Source organism: Hemitrygon akajei, chromosome 27 (assembly GCF_048418815.1).
Source record: "Hemitrygon akajei chromosome 27, sHemAka1.3, whole genome shotgun sequence".
Classification (NCBI taxonomy): Eukaryota; Metazoa; Chordata; class Chondrichthyes; order Myliobatiformes; family Dasyatidae; genus Hemitrygon; species Hemitrygon akajei.
Genome location: NC_133150.1, coordinates 6,513,684 through 6,534,504, shown reverse-complemented (window position 1 = coordinate 6,534,504; position 20,821 = coordinate 6,513,684).

The window sequence follows — 20,821 nt, the reverse complement described above, 5'->3', positions numbered from 1 at the left end:
ATTAACCTTCTGTCCTCTCCTCTGTATAACCTTTTTTGAAGTAGTTACGAGGAAAGTTGACGAGGGTAAGGCAGTGGATGTAGTCTATATGGACTTCAGCAAGGCCTTTGACAAAGTTCCACATGCAAGGTTAGTTAAGAAGGTTCAGTCGTTAGGTATTAATGCTGGAGTAATAAAATGGATTCAACAGTGGCTAGATGGGAGATGCCAGAGAGTAGTGGTGGATAATTGTTTATCGGGCTGGAGGCCGGTGACTAGCGGGGTGCCTCAGGGATCTGTTTTGGGCCCAATGTTGTTTGTAATATACATAAATGATCTGGATGATGGGGTGGTAAATTGGATTAGTAAGTATGCTGATGATACTAAGGTAGGAGGTGTTGTGGATAATGAGGTGGGTTTTCAAAGCTTGCAGGGAGATTTATGCCGGTTAGAAGAATGGGCTGAACGTTGGCAGATGGAGTTTAATGCTGAGAAGTGTGAGGTTCTACATTTTGGCAGGAATAATCCAAATAGAACATACAGGGTAAATGGTAGGGCATTGAGGAATGCAGTGGAACAGAGAGATCTAGGAATAACAGTGCATAGTTCCCTGAAGGTGGAGTCTCATGTAGATAGGGTGGTGAAGAAGGCTTTTGGAACGCTGGCCTTTATAAATCAGAGCATTGAGTACAGAAGTTGGGATGTAATGTTAAAATTGTACAAGGCATTGGTAAGGCCAAATTTGGAATATTGTGTACAGTTCTGGTCACCGAATTATAGGAAAGATATCAATAAATTAGAGAGAGTGCAGAGACGATTTACTAGGATGTTACCTGGGTTTCAGCACTTAAGTTACAGAGAAAGGTTGAACAAGTTAGGTCTCTATTCATTGGAGCGTAGAAGGTTGAGGGGGGATTTGATCGAGGTATTTAAAATGTTGAGAGGGATAGATAGAGTTGACGTGAATAGACTGTTTCCATTGAGAGTAGGGGAGATTCAAACGAGAGGACATGATTTGAGAGTTAGGGGGCAAAAGTTTAAGGGAAACACGAGGGGGTATTTCTTTACTCAGAGAGTGATAGCTGTGTGGAATGAGCTTCCTGTAGAAGTAGTAGAGGCCAGTTCAGTTGTGTCATTTAAGGTAAAATTGGATAGGTATATGGACAGGAAAGGAGTGGAGGGTTATGGGCTGAGTGCGGGTAGGTGGGACTAGGTGAGATTAAGAGTTCGGCACGGAATAGGAGGGCCGGAATGGCCTGTTTCCGTGCTGTGATTGTTATATGGTTATATGTTATAATACAGCACCAACCAATTATCAGCCTTCCGTCCTCTCCTCCATATAATACAACACTCACCAATTATCAGCCTACCATCCTCTCCTCCGTATAATACAGCACCAACCAATTATCAGCCTACCGTACTCTCCTCCGTATAATACAGCACCAAGCAATTATCAGCCTACCGTACTCTCCTCCATATATTACAACACTCAACAATTATCAGCCTACCATACTCTCCTCCGTATAATACAGCACCAAGCAATTATCAGCCTACCGTACTCTCCTCCATATATTACAACACTCAACAATTATCAGCCTACCATACTCTCCTCCGTATAATACAGCACCAAGCAATTATCAGCCTACCGTACTCTCCTCCATATATTACAACACTCAACAATTATCAGCCTACCGTACTCTCCTCCATATAATACAACACTGATCAATTATAAGCCTACCATCCTCTCCTCCTTATAATACAACCCTCACCAATTATCAGCCTACCATCCACTCCTCCGTATAATACAGCACCAACCAATTATCAGCCTACCGTACTCTCCTCCGTATAATACAGCACCAAGCAATTATCAGCCTACCGTACTCTCCTCCATATATTACAACACTCAACAATTATCAGCCTACCATACTCTCCTCCGTATAATACAGCACCAAGCAATTATCAGCCTACCGTACTCTCCTCCATATATTACAACACTCAACAATTATCAGCCTACCATACTCTCCTCCGTATAATACAGCACCAAGCAATTATCAGCCTACCGTCCTCTCCTCCATATAATGCAACACTCACCAATTATCAGCCTACCATCCTCTCCTCCGTATAATACAGCACCAACCAATTATCAGCCTACCGTACTCTCCTCCGTATAATACAGCACCAAGCAATTATCAGCCTACCGTACTCTCCTCCATATATTACAACACTCAACAATTATCAGCCTACCATACTCTCCTCCGTATAATACAGCACCAAGCAATTATCAGCCTACCGTACTCTCCTCCATATATTACAACACTCAACAATTATCAGCCTACCATACTCTCCTCCGTATAATACAGCACCAAGCAATTATCAGCCTACCGTACTCTCCTCCATATATTACAACACTCAACAATTATCAGCCTACCGTACTCTCCTCCATATAATACAACACTGATCAATTATAAGCCTACCATCCTCTCCTCCTTATAATACAACACTCACCAATTATCAGCCTACCATCCACTCCTCCGTATAATACAGCACCAACCAATTATCAGCCTACCGTACTCTCCTCCGTATAATACAGCACCAAGCAATTATCAGCCTACCGTACTCTCCTCCATATATTACAACACTCAACAATTATCAGCCTACCATACTCTCCTCCGTATAATACAGCACCAAGCAATTATCAGCCTACCGTACTCTCCTCCATATATTACAACACTCAACAATTATCAGCCTACCATACTCTCCTCTGTATAATACAGCACCAAGCAATTATCAGCCTACCGTACTCTCCTCCATATATTACAACACTCAACAATTATCAGCCTACCATACTCTCCTCCGTATAATACAGCACCAAGCAATTATCAGCCTACTGTACTCTCCTCCATATATTACAACACTCAACAATTATCAGCCTACCATACTCTCCTCCGTATAATACAGCACCAAGCAATTATCAGCTTACCGTTCTCTCCTCCATATAATACAGCACCAACCAATTATCAGCCTACCGTACTCTCCTCCATATATTACAACACTCAACAATTATCAGCCTACCATACTCTCCTCCGTATAATACAGCACCAAGCAATTATCAGCCTACCATCCACTCCTCCGTATAATAGAACACTCATCAATTATCAGCCAACCGTCCTCTCCTCTGTATAATACCTCACTCATCAATTATCAGGTTACCGTCCTATCCTCTGCATAATACAACACTCACCAATTATCAGCCTACCATCCTCTCCTCCGTATAATACAGCACTCATCAATTATCAGCCTACCATCCTCCTCTCCGTAAAATACAACGCACATCAATTATTGGGTTACCGTCCTCTCCTCTACATAATACAACATTCACCAATTATCATCCTACCGTCCTCTTCTTCGTATAATACAAAACTCAACTATTATCAGCCTACCGTCCTCTCCTCCATATAATACAGTACCTAACAAATATTAGACTACCGTCCTCTCCTCCGTATAATACAGCACCCACCAATTATCAGCCTACTGTCCTCTCCTCCATATAATACAGCACTCATCAATTATCAGGCTACCGTCCTCTCCTCCGTATAATACAGCACTCATCTATCAGATTACCGTCCTCTCCTCCGTATAATGCAATGTCAACCAATTATCAGCTTACCATACTCTCTTCCGAATAATAGAGCACTCACCAACTATCAGCATTTAGTCCTCTCCGCTGTGTAGGCTGTACACTCAATTGTCAGCCTATGATTCTCTCCTCCGTGTAACACAGCACCAACCAATTATTATTTGCCTACCGTCCTCTCCTCTGTATAATACAACACCACTCACGTATCAGCCACCTGTCCACTACTCTGTATAATGGAACGCCAACCAATTATCAACCTACTGTCCTCTCCTCCGTATAATACAGCACCAACCAATCATGAGCCTACTGTCCTATCCTCTATATAATACAGCACCTAGCAATGATCAGACTTCCGTACTCTCTTCCATATAATACAACACTCAACAATTATCAGACTACCGTCCTCCGCTCTGTATAATACAACACCAACAAATTATCAGCCTACCGTCCGTTCCTCCATATAATAAAACACTCACCAATTATCAGCCTACGGTCCCCTCCACTGTATAATACAGCACTCATCAATTATCAGGCTACCGTCGTCTCCTCTGTACAATAACGCACTCAACAATAATTAGCCTACCGTCCTCCCCTCCGTATAATACAGCACCCACCAATTATCAGCCTACCATCCTCCCCTCCGTATAATAGTGCCAACCAATTATCAGCATATTGTCCTCTCCTTCGCAGAATACAGTGCCAATCAATGATCAGACTACCAACCTCTCCTTTGTATAATACAACACTCATCAATTATCAGATTAGCGTCCTCTCCTCTGTATAATGCAACAGCAACAATTATCAGCCTACCCGCCCTCTGCACCGCATAATAAAACAGTCAGCAATTATCAGCCTACCGTCCTCCCCTCCATATAATACAACACCAACAAATTATCAGCCTACCGTCCGTTACTCCATATAATAAAACACTCAGCAATTATCAGCCTACTGTCCCCTCCACTGTATAATACAACACTCACCAATTATCAGCCTACCATCCTCTCCTCCGTATAACACAGCACCAACCAATTATTATTTGCCTACCGTCCTCTCCTCTGTAAAATACAACACCACTCAAGTATCAGCCACCTGTCCACTACTCTGTATAATGGAACGCCAACCAATTATTAACCTTCTGTCCTCTCCTCTGTATAACCTTTTTTGAAGTAGTTACGAGGAAAGTTGACGAGGGTAAGGCAGTGGATGTAGTCTATATGGACTTCAGCAAGGCCTTTGACAAAGTTCCACATGCAAGGTTAGTTAAGAAGGTTCAGTCGTTAGGTATTAATGCTGGAGTAATAAAATGGATTCAACAGTGGCTAGATGGGAGATGCCAGAGAGTAGTGGTGGATAATTGTTTATCGGGCTGGAGGCCGGTGACTAGCGGGGTGCCTCAGGGATCTGTTTTGGGCCCAATGTTGTTTGTAATATACATAAATGATCTGGATGATGGGGTGGTAAATTGGATTAGTAAGTATGCTGATGATACTAAGGTAGGAGGTGTTGTGGATAATGAGGTGGGTTTTCAAAGCTTGCAGGGAGATTTATGCCGGTTAGAAGAATGGGCTGAACGTTGGCAGATGGAGTTTAATGCTGAGAAGTGTGAGGTTCTACATTTTGGCAGGAATAATCCAAATAGAACATACAGGGTAAATGGTAGGGCATTGAGGAATGCAGTGGAACAGAGAGATCTAGGAATAACAGTGCATAGTTCCCTGAAGGTGGAGTCTCATGTAGATAGGGTGGTGAAGAAGGCTTTTGGAACGCTGGCCTTTATAAATCAGAGCATTGAGTACAGAAGTTGGGATGTAATGTTAAAATTGTACAAGGCATTGGTAAGGCCAAATTTGGAATATTGTGTACAGTTCTGGTCACCGAATTATAGGAAAGATATCAATAAATTAGAGAGAGTGCAGAGACGATTTACTAGGATGTTACCTGGGTTTCAGCACTTAAGTTACAGAGAAAGGTTGAACAAGTTAGGTCTCTATTCATTGGAGCGTAGAAGGTTGAGGGGGGATTTGATCGAGGTATTTAAAATGTTGAGAGGGATAGATAGAGTTGACGTGAATAGACTGTTTCCATTGAGAGTAGGGGAGATTCAAACGAGAGGACATGATTTGAGAGTTAGGGGGCAAAAGTTTAAGGGAAACACGAGGGGGTATTTCTTTACTCAGAGAGTGATAGCTGTGTGGAATGAGCTTCCTGTAGAAGTAGTAGAGGCCAGTTCAGTTGTGTCATTTAAGGTAAAATTGGATAGGTATATGGACAGGAAAGGAGTGGAGGGTTATGGGCTGAGTGCGGGTAGGTGGGACTAGGTGAGATTAAGAGTTCGGCACGGACTAGGAGGGCCGGAATGGCCTGTTTCCGTGCTGTGATTGTTATATGGTTATATGTTATAATACAGCACCAACCAATTATCAGCCTTCCGTCCTCTCCTCCATATAATACAACACTCACCAATTATCAGCCTACCATCCTCTCCTCCGTATAATACAGCACCAACCAATTATCAGCCTACCGTACTCTCCTCCGTATAATACAGCACCAAGCAATTATCAGCCTACCGTACTCTCCTCCATATATTACAACACTCAACAATTATCAGCCTACCATACTCTCCTCCGTATAATACAGCACCAAGCAATTATCAGCCTACCGTACTCTCCTCCATATATTACAACACTCAACAATTATCAGCCTACCATACTCTCCTCCGTATAATACAGCACCAAGCAATTATCAGCCTACCGTACTCTCCTCCATATATTACAACACTCAACAATTATCAGCCTACCGTACTCTCCTCCATATAATACAACACTGATCAATTATAAGCCTACCATCCTCTCCTCCTTATAATACAACCCTCACCAATTATCAGCCTACCATCCACTCCTCCGTATAATACAGCACCAACCAATTATCAGCCTACCGTACTCTCCTCCGTATAATACAGCACCAAGCAATTATCAGCCTACCGTACTCTCCTCCATATATTACAACACTCAACAATTATCAGCCTACCATACTCTCCTCCGTATAATACAGCACCAAGCAATTATCAGCCTACCGTACTCTCCTCCATATATTACAACACTCAACAATTATCAGCCTACCATACTCTCCTCCGTATAATACAGCACCAAGCAATTATCAGCCTACCGTCCTCTCCTCCATATAATGCAACACTCACCAATTATCAGCCTACCATCCTCTCCTCCGTATAATACAGCACCAACCAATTATCAGCCTACCGTACTCTCCTCCGTATAATACAGCACCAAGCAATTATCAGCCTACCGTACTCTCCTCCATATATTACAACACTCAACAATTATCAGCCTACCATACTCTCCTCCGTATAATACAGCACCAAGCAATTATCAGCCTACCGTACTCTCCTCCATATATTACAACACTCAACAATTATCAGCCTACCATACTCTCCTCCGTATAATACAGCACCAAGCAATTATCAGCCTACCGTCCTCTCCTCCATATAATGCAACACTCACCAATTATCAGCCTACCATCCTCTCCTCCGTATAATACAGCACCAACCAATTATCAGCCTACCGTACTCTCCTCCGTATAATACAGCACCAAGCAATTATCAGCCTACCGTACTCTCCTCCATATATTACAACACTCAACAATTATCAGCCTACCATACTCTCCTCCGTATAATACAGCACCAAGCAATTATCAGCCTACCGTACTCTCCTCCATATATTACAACACTCAACAATTATCAGCCTACCATACTCTCCTCCGTATAATACAGCACCAAGCAATTATCAGCCTACCGTACTCTCCTCCATATATTACAACACTCAACAATTATCAGCCTACCGTACTCTCCTCCATATAATACAACACTGATCAATTATAAGCCTACCATCCTCTCCTCCTTATAATACAACACTCACCAAATATCAGCCTACCATCCACTCCTCCGTATAATACAGCACCAACCAATTATCAGCCTACCGTACTCTCCTCCATATAATACAGCACTCATCAATTATCAGCCTACCATCCTCCTCTCCGTAAAATACAACGCACATCAATTATTGGGTTACCGTCCTCTCCTCTGCATTATACAACACTCACCAATTATCAGCCTACCGACCTCCCCTCCATATAATACATTGCCAACCAATATCAGCATATCGTCCTCTCCTTCGCTGAATAGAGTGTCAATCAATGATCAGCCTACCATCCACTCCTTTGTATAACACAGCACTCATCAATTATCAGATTAGCATCCTCTCCTCTGTATAATGCAACAGCAACAATTATCAGCCTATCGTCCTCCCCTCTGTAAAATACAACACCAACAAATTATCAGCCTACCGTCCGTTACTCAATATAATAAAACACTCAGCAATTATCAGCCTACTGTCCCCTCCACTGTATAATACAACACTCACCAATTATCAGCCTACCATTCTCTCCAGCGTATAATACAACACTGATCAATTATCAGCCTACCATCCTCTCCTCTGTATAACACAGCACCAACCAATTATTATTTGCCTACTGTCCTCTCCTCTGTATAATACAACACCACTCAAGTATCAGCCACCTGTCCACTGCTCTGTATAATGGAACGCCAACCAATTATCAACCTACTGTCCTCTCCTCCGTATAATACAGCACCAACCAATTATCAGCCTTCCGTACTCTCCTCCATATAATACAACACTCACCGATTATCAGCCTACCATCCACTCCTCCGTATAATAGAACACTCATCAATTATCAGCTGACCGTCCTCTCCTCCGTATAATACCACACTCATCAATTATCAGGTTACCGTCCTCTCCTCTGCATTATACAACACTCACCAATTATCAGCCTACCGACCTCCCCTCCATATAATACATTGCCAACCAATATCAGCATATCGTCCTCTCCTTCGCTGAATAGAGTGTCAATCAATGATCAGCCTACCATCCACTCCTTTGTATAACACAGCACTCATCAATTATCAGATTAGCATCCTCTCCTCTGTATAATGCAACAGCAACAATTATCAGCCTACCGTCCTCCCCTCTGTAAAATACAACACCAACAAATTATCAGCCTACCGTCCGTTACTCCATATAATAAAACACTCAGCAATTATCAGCCTACTGTCCCCTCCACTGTATAATACAACACTCATCAATTGTCAGCCTACAATCCACTCCTCCATATAATATGGCACCAACCAATTATCAGCTTACCGTCCTCTCCTCCGTATAATACAACATTGAACAATTATCAGCCTACAGTCCGCTCCTTTGCATAATACCACACTCATCAATTATCAGGTTACCGTCCCCTCCTCTGCATAATACAACATTAACCAATTATCATCCTACCGTCCTCTCCTCCATATATACAGTACCTAACAAATATCAGACTACCGTCCTCTCCTCCGTATAATACAACACTCACCAATTATCAGCCTACCGTCCTCTCCTCCGTATAATACAGCACTCATCTATCAGATTACCGTCCTCTGCTCTGTATAATACAACAGTCACGAATTATCAGCCAACCGTCCTCTCCTCCGTATAATACAATGGCAACCAATTATCAGCTTACCGTACTCACTTCCGTATAATAGAGCACTCACCAACTATCAGCCTACTGTCCTCTCCGCTGTATAAAACACTCAATTGTCAGCCTACCATCCTCTCCTCCGTATAACACAGAACCAACCAATTATTATTTGCCTACCGTCCTCTCCTCTGTATAATACAACACCACGCAAGTATCAGCCACCTGTCCACTGCTCTGTATAATGGAACGCCAACCAATTATCAACCTACTGTCCTCTCCTCCGTATAATACAGCATCAACCAATTATAAGACTACTGTCTTATCCTCCATATAATACAGCACCAACCAATTATCAGACTTCCGTACTCTCCTCCATATAATACAAAACTCAACAATTATCAGACTACCGTCCTCTCCTCCGTATAATACAACACCAACAAATTATCAGCCTACCGTCCGTTCCTCCATATAATAAAACACTCACCAATTATCAACCTACGGTCCCCTCCACTGTATAATACAGCACTCATCAATTATCAGGCTACCGTCCTCTCCTCCATATAATAAAACACCAACCAATTATCAGCTTACCGTCCTCTCCTCCGTATAATACAACGTCAACCAATTATCAGGTTACCGTCTTCTCTTCCGTATAATACAGCACTCACCAACTATCAGCCTACTGTCTTCTCCGCTGTATAATACACTCAATTGTCAGCCTACCATCCTCTCCTCCGTATAACACAGCACCAACCAATTATTATTTGCCTACCGTCCTCTCCTCTGTATAATACAACACCACTCAAGTATCAGCCACCTGTCCACTGCTCTGTATAATGGAACGCCAACCAATTATCAACCTACTGTCCTCTCCTCTGTATAATACAGCACCAACCAATTATGAGCCTACTGTTCTATCCTCCATATAATACAGCACTAACCAATTATCAGCCTTCCGTACTCTCCTCCATATAATACAACACTCAACAATTATCAACCTACCATCCTCTCCTCCGTATAATACAACACTCAACTATTATTAGCCTACCGTCCACTCCTCCATATATACAGTACCTAACAAATATCAGACTACCGTCCTCTCCTCCGTATAATACAGCACCCACCAATTATCAGCCTACTTTCCTCTCTTCCGTATAATACAACACTCACCAATTATCAGCCTACTGTCCTCTCCTCCGTATAATACAGCATTCATCTGTCAGATTACCGTCCTCTCCTCTGTATAATACAGCACCCACCAATTATCAGCCTACCGTCCTCTCCTCCGTATAATACAGCATTCATCTGTCAGATTACCGTCCTCTCCTCTGTATAATACAACATTCACGAATTATCAGCCTACCTTCCTCTCCACCGTATAATACAGCACCCAGCAATTATCAGCCTACTGTCCTCTCCTCCGTATAAAACAACACTCAACAATTATCAGCCTACCGTCATCTCCTCTGTATAATAATGCACTCAACAATTATTAGCCTACCGTCCTCCCCTCTGTATAATACAGCACCCACCAATTATCAGCCTACCATTCTCCCCTCCGTATAATAGTGCCAACCAATTATCAGCATATCGTCCTCTCCTTCGCAGAATACAGTGCCAATCAATGATCAGACTACCAACCTCTCCTTTGTATAATACAACTCTCATCAATTATCAAATTAGCGTCCTCTCCTCTGTATAATGCAACAGCAACAATTATTAGCCTACCGCCCTCTACTCCGCATAATAAAACAGTCAGCAATTATCAGCCAACCGTCCTCTCCTCCGTATAATACAATGGCAACCAATTATCAGCTTACCGTACTCACTTCCGTATAATAGAGCACTCACCAACTATCAGCCTACTGTCCTCTCCGCTGTATAAAACACTCAATTGTCAGCCTACCATCCTCTCCTCCGTATAACACAGAACCAACCAATTATTATTTGCCTACCGTCCTCTCCTCTGTATAATACAACACCATGCAAGTATCAGCCACCTGTCCACTGCTCTGTATAATGGAACGCCAACCAATTATCAACCTACTGTCCTCTCCTCCGTATAATACAGCATCAACCAATTATAAGACTACTGTCTTATCCTCCATATAATACAGCACCAACCAATTATCAGACTTCCGTACTCTCCTCCATATAATACAAAACTCAACAATTATCAGACTACCGTCCTCTCCTCCGTATAATACAACACCAACAAATTATCAGCCTACCGTCCGTTCCTCCATATAATAAAACACTCACCAATTATCAACCTACGGTCCCCTCCACTGTATAATACAGCACTCATCAATTATCAGGCTACCGTCCTCTCCTCCATATAATAAAACACCAACCAATTATCAGCTTACCGTCCTCTCCTCCGTATAATACAACGTCAACCAATTATCAGGTTACCGTCTTCTCTTCCGTATAATACAGCACTCACCAACTATCAGCCTACTGTCTTCTCCGCTGTATAATACACTCAATTGTCAGCCTACCATCCTCTCCTCCGTATAACACAGCACCAACCAATTATTATTTGCCTACCGTCCTCTCCTCTGTATAATACAACACCACTCAAGTATCAGCCACCTGTCCACTGCTCTGTATAATGGAACGCCAACCAATTATCAACCTACTGTCCTCTCCTCTGTATAATACAGCACCAACCAATTATGAGCCTACTGTTCTATCCTCCATATAATACAGCACTAACCAATTATCAGCCTTCCGTACTCTCCTCCATATAATACAACACTCAACAATTATCAACCTACCATCCTCTCCTCCGTATAATACAACACTCAACTATTATTAGCCTACCGTCCACTCCTCCATATATACAGTACCTAACAAATATCAGACTACCGTCCTCTCCTCCGTATAATACAGCACCCACCAATTATCAGCCTACTTTCCTCTCTTCCGTATAATACAACACTCACCAATTATCAGCCTACTGTCCTCTCCTCCGTATAATACAGCATTCATCTGTCAGATTACCGTCCTCTCCTCTGTATAATACAGCACCCACCAATTATCAGCCTACCGTCCTCTCCTCCGTATAATACAGCATTCATCTGTCAGATTACCGTCCTCTCCTCTGTATAATACAACACTCACGAATTATCAGCCTACCTTCCTCTCCACCGTATAATACAGCACCCACCAATTATCAGCCTACTGTCCTCTCCTCCGTATAAAACAACACTCAACAATTATCAGCCTACCGTCCTCTCCTCTGTATAATAATGCACTCAACAATTATTAGCCTACCGTCCTCCCCTCTGTATAATACAGCACCCACCAATTATCAGCCTACCATTCTCCCCTCCGTATAATAGTGCCAACCAATTATCAGCATATCGTCCTCTCCTTCGCAGAATACAGTGCCAATCAATGATCAGACTACCAACCTCTCCTTTGTATAATACAACTCTCATCAATTATCAAATTAGCGTCCTCTCCTCTGTATAATGCAACAGCAACAATTATTAGCCTACCGCCCTCTACACCGCATAATAAAACAGTCAGCAATTATCAGACTACCGTCCTCCCCTCCGTATAATACAACACCAACAAATTATCAGCCTACCGTCCGTTTCTCCATATAAAAAAACACTCAGCAATTATCAGCCTACAGTCCTCCCCTCCGTATAATACAACACCAACAAATTATCAGCCTACCGTCCGTTACACCATATAATAAAACACTCAGCAATTATCAGCCTACTGTCCCCTCCACTGTATAATACAACACTCACCAATTATCAGCCTACCATCCTCTCCAGCGTATAATACAACACTGATCAATTATCAGCCTACCATCCTCTCCTCCGTATAACACAGCACCAACCAATTATTATTTGCCTACCGTCCTCTCCTCTGTATAATACAACACCACTCAAGTATCAGCCACCTGTCCACTGCTCTGTATAATGGAACGCCAACCAATTATTAACCTTCTGTCCTCTCCTCTGTATGATACAGCACCAACCAATTATCAGCCTTCCGTACTCTCCTCCATATAATACAACACTCACCAATTATCAGCCTACCATCCACTCCTCCGTATAAGAGAACACTCATCAATTATCAGCCTACCATCCACTCCTCCGTATAATACCGCACTCATCAATTATCAGGTTACCGTCCCCTCCTCTGCATAATACAACATTAACCAATTATCATCCTACCGTCCTCTCCTCCATATATACAGTACCTAACAAATATCAGACTACCGTCCTCTCCTCCGTATAATACAACACTCACCAATTATCAGCCTACCGTCCTCTCCTCCGTATAATACAGCACTCATCTATCAGATTACCGTCCTCTGCTCTGTATAATACAACAGTCACGAATTATCAGCCAACCGTCCTCTCCTCCGTATAATACAATGGCAACCAATTATCAGCTTACCGTACTCACTTCCGTATAATAGAGCACTCACCAACTATCAGCCTACTGTCCTCTCCGCTGTATAAAACACTCAATTGTCAGCCTACCATCCTCTCCTCCGTATAACACAGAACCAACCAATTATTATTTGCCTACCGTCCTCTCCTCTGTATAATACAACACCACGCAAGTATCAGCCACCTGTCCACTGCTCTGTATAATGGAACGCCAACCAATTATCAGCTTACCGTCCTCTCCTCCGTATAATACAACGTCAACCAATTATCAGCTTACCGTCCTCTCCTCCATATAATACAAAACTCAACAATTATCAGACTACCGTCCTCTCCTCCGTATAATACAACACCAACAAATTATCAGCCTACCGTCCGTTCCTCCATATAATAAAACACTCACCAATTATCAACCTACGGTCCCCTCCACTGTATAATACAGCACTCATCAATTATCAGGCTACCGTCCTCTCCTCCATATAATAAAACACCAACCAATTATCAGCTTACCGTCCTCTCCTCCGTATAATACAACGTCAACCAATTATCAGGTTACCGTCTTCTCTTCCGTATAATACAGCACTCACCAACTATCAGCCTACTGTCTTCTCCGCTGTATAATACACTCAATTGTCAGCCTACCATCCTCTCCTCCGTATAACACAGCACCAACCAATTATTATTTGCCTACCGTCCTCTCCTCTGTATAATACAACACCACTCAAGTATCAGCCACCTGTCCACTGCTCTGTATAATGGAACGCCAACCAATTATCAACCTACTGTCCTCTCCTCTGTATAATACAGCACCAACCAATTATGAGCCTACTGTTCTATCCTCCATATAATACAGCACTAACCAATTATCAGCCTTCCGTACTCTCCTCCATATAATACAACACTCAACAATTATCAACCTACCATCCTCTCCTCCGTATAATACAACACTCAACTATTATTAGCCTACCGTCCACTCCTCCATATATACAGTACCTAACAAATATCAGACTACCGTCCTCTCCTCCGTATAATACAGCACCCACCAATTATCAGCCTACTTTCCTCTCTTCCGTATAATACAACACTCACCAATTATCAGCCTACTGTCCTCTCCTCCGTATAATACAGCATTCATCTGTCAGATTACCGTCCTCTCCTCTGTATAATACAGCACCCACCAATTATCAGCCTACCGTCCTCTCCTCCGTATAATACAGCATTCATCTGTCAGATTACCATCCTCTCCTCTGTATAATACAACATTCACGAATTATCAGCCTACCTTCCTCTCCACCGTATAATACAGCACCCAGCAATTATCAGCCTGCTGTCCTCTTCTCCGTATAAAACAACACTCAACAATTATCAGCCTACCGTCATCTCCTCTGTATAATAATGCACTCAACAATTATTAGCCTACCGTCCTCCCCTCTGTATAATACAGCACCCACCAATTATCAGCCTACCATTCTCCCCTCCGTATAATAGTGCCAACCAATTATCAGCATATCGTCCTCTCCTTCGCAGAATACAGTGCCAATCAATGATCAGACTACCAACCTCTCCTTTGTATAATACAACTCTCATCAATTATCAAATTAGCGTCCTCTCCTCTGTATAATGCAACAGCAACAATTATTAGCCTACCGCCCTCTACACCGCATAATAAAACAGTCAGCAATTATCAGCCAACCGTCCTCTCCTCCGTATAATACAATGGCAACCAATTATCAGCTTACCGTACTCACTTCCGTATAATAGAGCACTCACCAACTATCAGCCTACTGTCCTCTCCGCTGTATAAAACACTCAATTGTCAGCCTACCATCCTCTCCTCCGTATAACACAGAACCAACCAATTATTATTTGCCTACCGTCCTCTCCTCTGTATAATACAACACCACGCAAGTATCAGCCACCTGTCCACTGCTCTGTATAATGGAACGCCAACCAATTATCAACCTACTGTCCTCTCCTCCGTATAATACAGCATCAACCAATTATAAGACTACTGTCTTATCCTCCATATAATACAGCACCAACCAATTATCAGACTTCCGTACTCTCCTCCATATAATACAACACCAACAAATTATCAGCCTACCGTCCGTTCCTCCATATAATAAAACACTCACCAATTATCAACCTACGGTCCCCTCCACTGTATAATACAGCACTCATCAATTATCAGGCTACCGTCCTCTCCTCCATATAATAAAACACCAACCAATTATCAGCTTACCGTCCTCTCCTCCGTATAATACAACGTCAACCAATTATCAGGTTACCGTCTTCTCTTCCGTATAATACAGCACTCACCAACTATCAGCCTACTGTCTTCTCCGCTGTATAATACACTCAATTGTCAGCCTACCCATCCTCTCCTCCGTATAACACAGCACCAACCAATTATTATTTGCCTACCGTCCTCTCCTCTGTATAATACAACACCACTCAAGTATCAGCCACCTGTCCACTGCTCTGTATAATGGAACGCCAACCAATTATCAACCTACTGTCCTCTCCTCTGTATAATACAGCACCAACCAATTATGAGCCTACTGTTCTATCCTCCATATAATACAGCACTAACCAATTATCAGCCTTCCGTACTCTCCTCCATATAATACAACACTCAACAATTATCAACCTACCATCCTCTCCTCCGTATAATACAACACTCAACTATTATTAGCCTACCGTCCACTCCTCCATATATACAGTACCTAACAAATATCAGACTACCGTCCTCTCCTCCGTATAATACAGCACCCACCAATTATCAGCCTACTTTCCTCTCTTCCGTATAATACAACACTCACCAATTATCAGCCTACTGTCCTCTCCTCCGTATAATACAGCATTCATCTGTCAGATTACCGTCCTCTCCTCTGTATAATACAGCACCCACCAATTATCAGCCTACCGTCCTCTCCTCCGTATAATACAGCATTCATCTGTCAGATTACCGTCCTCTCCTCTGTATAATACAACACTCACGAATTATCAGCCTACCTTCCTCTCCACCGTATAATACAGCACCCACCAATTATCAGCCTACTGTCCTCTCCTCCGTATAAAACAACACTCAACAATTATCAGCCTACCGTCCTCTCCTCTGTATAATAATGCACTCAACAATTATTAGCCTACCGTCCTCCCCTCTGTATAATACAGCACCCACCAATTATCAGCCTACCATTCTCCCCTCCGTATAATAGTGCCAACCAATTATCAGCATATCGTCCTCTCCTTCGCCAAATACAGTGCCAATCAATGATCAGACTACCAACCTCTCCTTTGTATAATACAACTCTCATCAATTATCAAATTAGCGTCCTCTCCTCTGTATAATGCAACAGCAACAATTATTAGCCTACCGCCCTCTACACCGCATAATAAAACAGTCAGCAATTATCAGACTACCGTCCTCCCCTCCGTATAATACAACACCAACAAATTATCAGCCTACCGTCCGTTTCTCCATATAAAAAAACACTCAGCAATTATCAGCCTACAGTCCTCCCCTCCGTATAATACAACACCAACAAATTATCAGCCTACCGTCCGTTACACCATATAATAAAACACTCAGCAATTATCAGCCTACTGTCCCCTCCACTGTATAATACAACACTCACCAATTATCAGCCTACCATCCTCTCCAGCGTATAATACAACACTGATCAATTATCAGCCTACCATCCTCTCCTCCGTATAACACAGCACCAACCAATTATTATTTGCCTACCGTCCTCTCCTCTGTATAATACAACACCACTCAAGTATCAGCCACCTGTCCACTGCTCTGTATAATGGAACGCCAACCAATTATTAACCTTCTGTCCTCTCCTCTGTATGATACAGCACCAACCAATTATCAGCCTTCCGTACTCTCCTCCATATAATACAACACTCACCAATTATCAGCCTACCATCCACTCCTCCGTATAAGAGAACACTCATCAATTATCAGCCTACCATCCACTCCTCCGTATAATACCGCACTCATCAATTATCAGGTTACTGTCCTCCCCTCTGTATAATACAGCACCCACCAATTATCAGCCTACCATCCTCCCCTCCGTATAATAGTGCCAACCAGTTATCAGCATATTGTCCTCTCCTTCGTAGAATACAGTGTCAATCAATGATCAGCCTACCAACCTCTCCTTCATATAATACAACACTCATCAATTATCAGATTAGCGTCCCCTCCACTGTATAAAACAACACTCACCAATTATCAGCCTACCGCCCTCTGCTCGGTATAATACAACAGCAACAAATTATCAGACTACCGTCCTCTCCTGCATATAATACAGTACCTAACAATTATCAGATGACCGTCCTCTCTTCCATATAGTACAACACTCAACAATTATTAGCCTAACGTCCTCTGCTCCGTATAACACAGCACTCATCAATTATCAGCCTACCGTCCTCCCCTCCGTATAATACAGTGCCAACCAATATCAACATATCGTCCTCTCCTTCGTAGAATAGAGTGTCAATCAATGATCAGCCTACCATCCACTCCTTCGTATAATACAATACTCATCAATTATCAGACTACCGTCTTCTCCTACAAATAATACAGCACCTACCAATTATCAGCCTACAATCCTCTCCTCCGTATAATAGAGCACCTACCAATCATCAGCCTACCATCCTCTACTCCGGATAATAGAATACCAACCAATTAGCAGCCTACCTTCCTCTCTTCCATATAATACAACACGCATCAATTATCATCCTACCATCCTCTCCTCCGTATAATACAACACTGATCAATTATCAGCCTAGCGTCCTCTCCTCCGTATAATATAACACCAACCGATTATCAGCTTACGGTCCTCCGTATAATACAGTGCCAACCAATATCAGCCTACCGTCCTCTCCTCCGTATAATACAGCACTGATCAATTATCAGATTAGCGTCCTCTCCTCTGTATAATGCAACAGCAACAATTATCAGCCTACCGCCCTCTACACCGCATTATAAATCAGTCAGCAATTATCAGCCTACCATCCTCCCCTCCATATAATACAACACCAACAAATTATCAGCCTACCGCCCTCTCCTCGGTATAATACAACACCAACAAATTATCAGCCTACCGCCCTCGCCTCAGTATAATACAACAGCAACAAGTTATCAGACTACCGTCCTCTCTTCCATATAGTACAACACTCAACAATTATTAGCCTACCGTCCTCTCCTCCGTATAACACAGCACCCATCAATTATCAGCCTACCGTCCTCCCCTCCATATAATACAGTGCCAACCATAATCAGCATATAGTCCTCTCCTTCGTAGAATAGAGTGTCAATCAATAATCAGCCTAGCATCCACTCCTTTGTATAATACAACACTCATCAATTATCAGCCTACCGTCCTCCCCTCCGTATAATACAACACCAACAAATTATCAGCCTACCGTCCTCCCCTCCATATAATAGAACACTCAGCAATTATCAGCCTACTGTCCCCTCCACAGTATAATACAACACTGATCAATTATCAGCCTACCGTCCTCTCCTCCATATAAAATAACACTCACCAATTATCAGCCTACCATCCTCTCCTCCGTATAATACAGCACTCATCAATTATCAGGTTACCGTCCTCTCCTCTGCATATTACAACACTGACCAATTATCATCTTACCGTCCTCTCCTCCCTATAATAAAACGCTCAGCAATTATCAGCCAACTGTCCTCTCCTCCATATAATACAGTACCTAACAATTATCAGACGACCGTCCTCTCCTCCATATAGTACAACACTCACCAATTATCAGCGTACCGTCCTCTCCTCCGTATAATGCAACACTCACCAATTATCAGCCTACCATTCTCTCCTCCATATAATACAACACTCACCAATTATCAGCCTACCATCCTCTCTTCTGTATAATGCAATGCTCGCCAATTATCAGCCTACCGCCCTCTCCTCCATATAATACAGCATTTCACAAATTAACAGCCTATCGTCCTCTCCTCCGTATAATGCAACACTCACCAATTATCAGCCAACCGTCCTCTCCTCTGTATAATACAACACACACCAATTATCAGCATACCATCCTCTCCTCCATGTAATAAAACACTCACCAATTATCAGCCTACCATCCTCTCCTCCGTATAATACAACACACATCAATTATCAGCCTACCGTCTTCTCCTCCGCATAATACAGCACTAACCAATTATCAGCCTACTGTCCTCTTCTCTGTATAATACAACATTAATTAATTATCAGCCTACCGTCCTCTCCTCAGTATAATACAACACTCATGAATTATCAGCCTACTGTCCACTCCTCTGAATAATACAACACTCATCAATTATCAGCCTACCGTCCTCTCCTCCGTATAATACAGCACCAAGCAATTATCAGCCTACCGTCCTCTCCTCCGTATAATACAGCATGAACCAATTATCAGCCTAACGCCCTCTGCTCTGTATAATACAGCAATCATCAATTATCAGACTACCGTCCTCTCCTCCATATAATAAAACGCGAACCAGTTATCAGCCTACCAACCTCTCCTCCGTATAATACAACACTAACATCAATTATCTGCCTACCGTCCTCTCCTCCGTATAATACAGCACTCATCAATGGTCAGCCTACCATCCTCTCCTCCGTATAATACGGCACCAACCAATTATCAGCTTACCGTCCGTTTCTCCATATAATAAAACACTCACCAATTATCAGCCTACCATCCTCCCCACTGTACAATACAACACTGATCAACTATCAGCCTACCGTCCTCTCCTCCGTATAATATAACACTCACCAATTATCAGCCTACCGTCCTCTCCTCTACATAATACAACATTAACCAATTATCATCCTACTGTCCTCTCCTCCGTATAATACAACACTCAACTATTATTAGCCTACCGTCCTCTCCTCCATATATACAGTAGCTAACAAATATCAGACTACCATTCTCTCCTCCATATAATACAGCACCCACCAATTATCAGCCTACCGTCCTCTCCTAAGTATAATACACCACTCATCAATTATCAGCCTACCGTCCTCTCCTCCGTATAATACAGCACTCATCAATTATCAGATTAGCGTCCTCTCCTCTGTATAATGCAACAGCAACAATTATTAGCCTACTGCCCTCTACACCGCATTTTAAATCAGTCAGCAATTATCAGCCTACCATCCTCCCCTCCATGTAATACAACACCAACAAATTATCA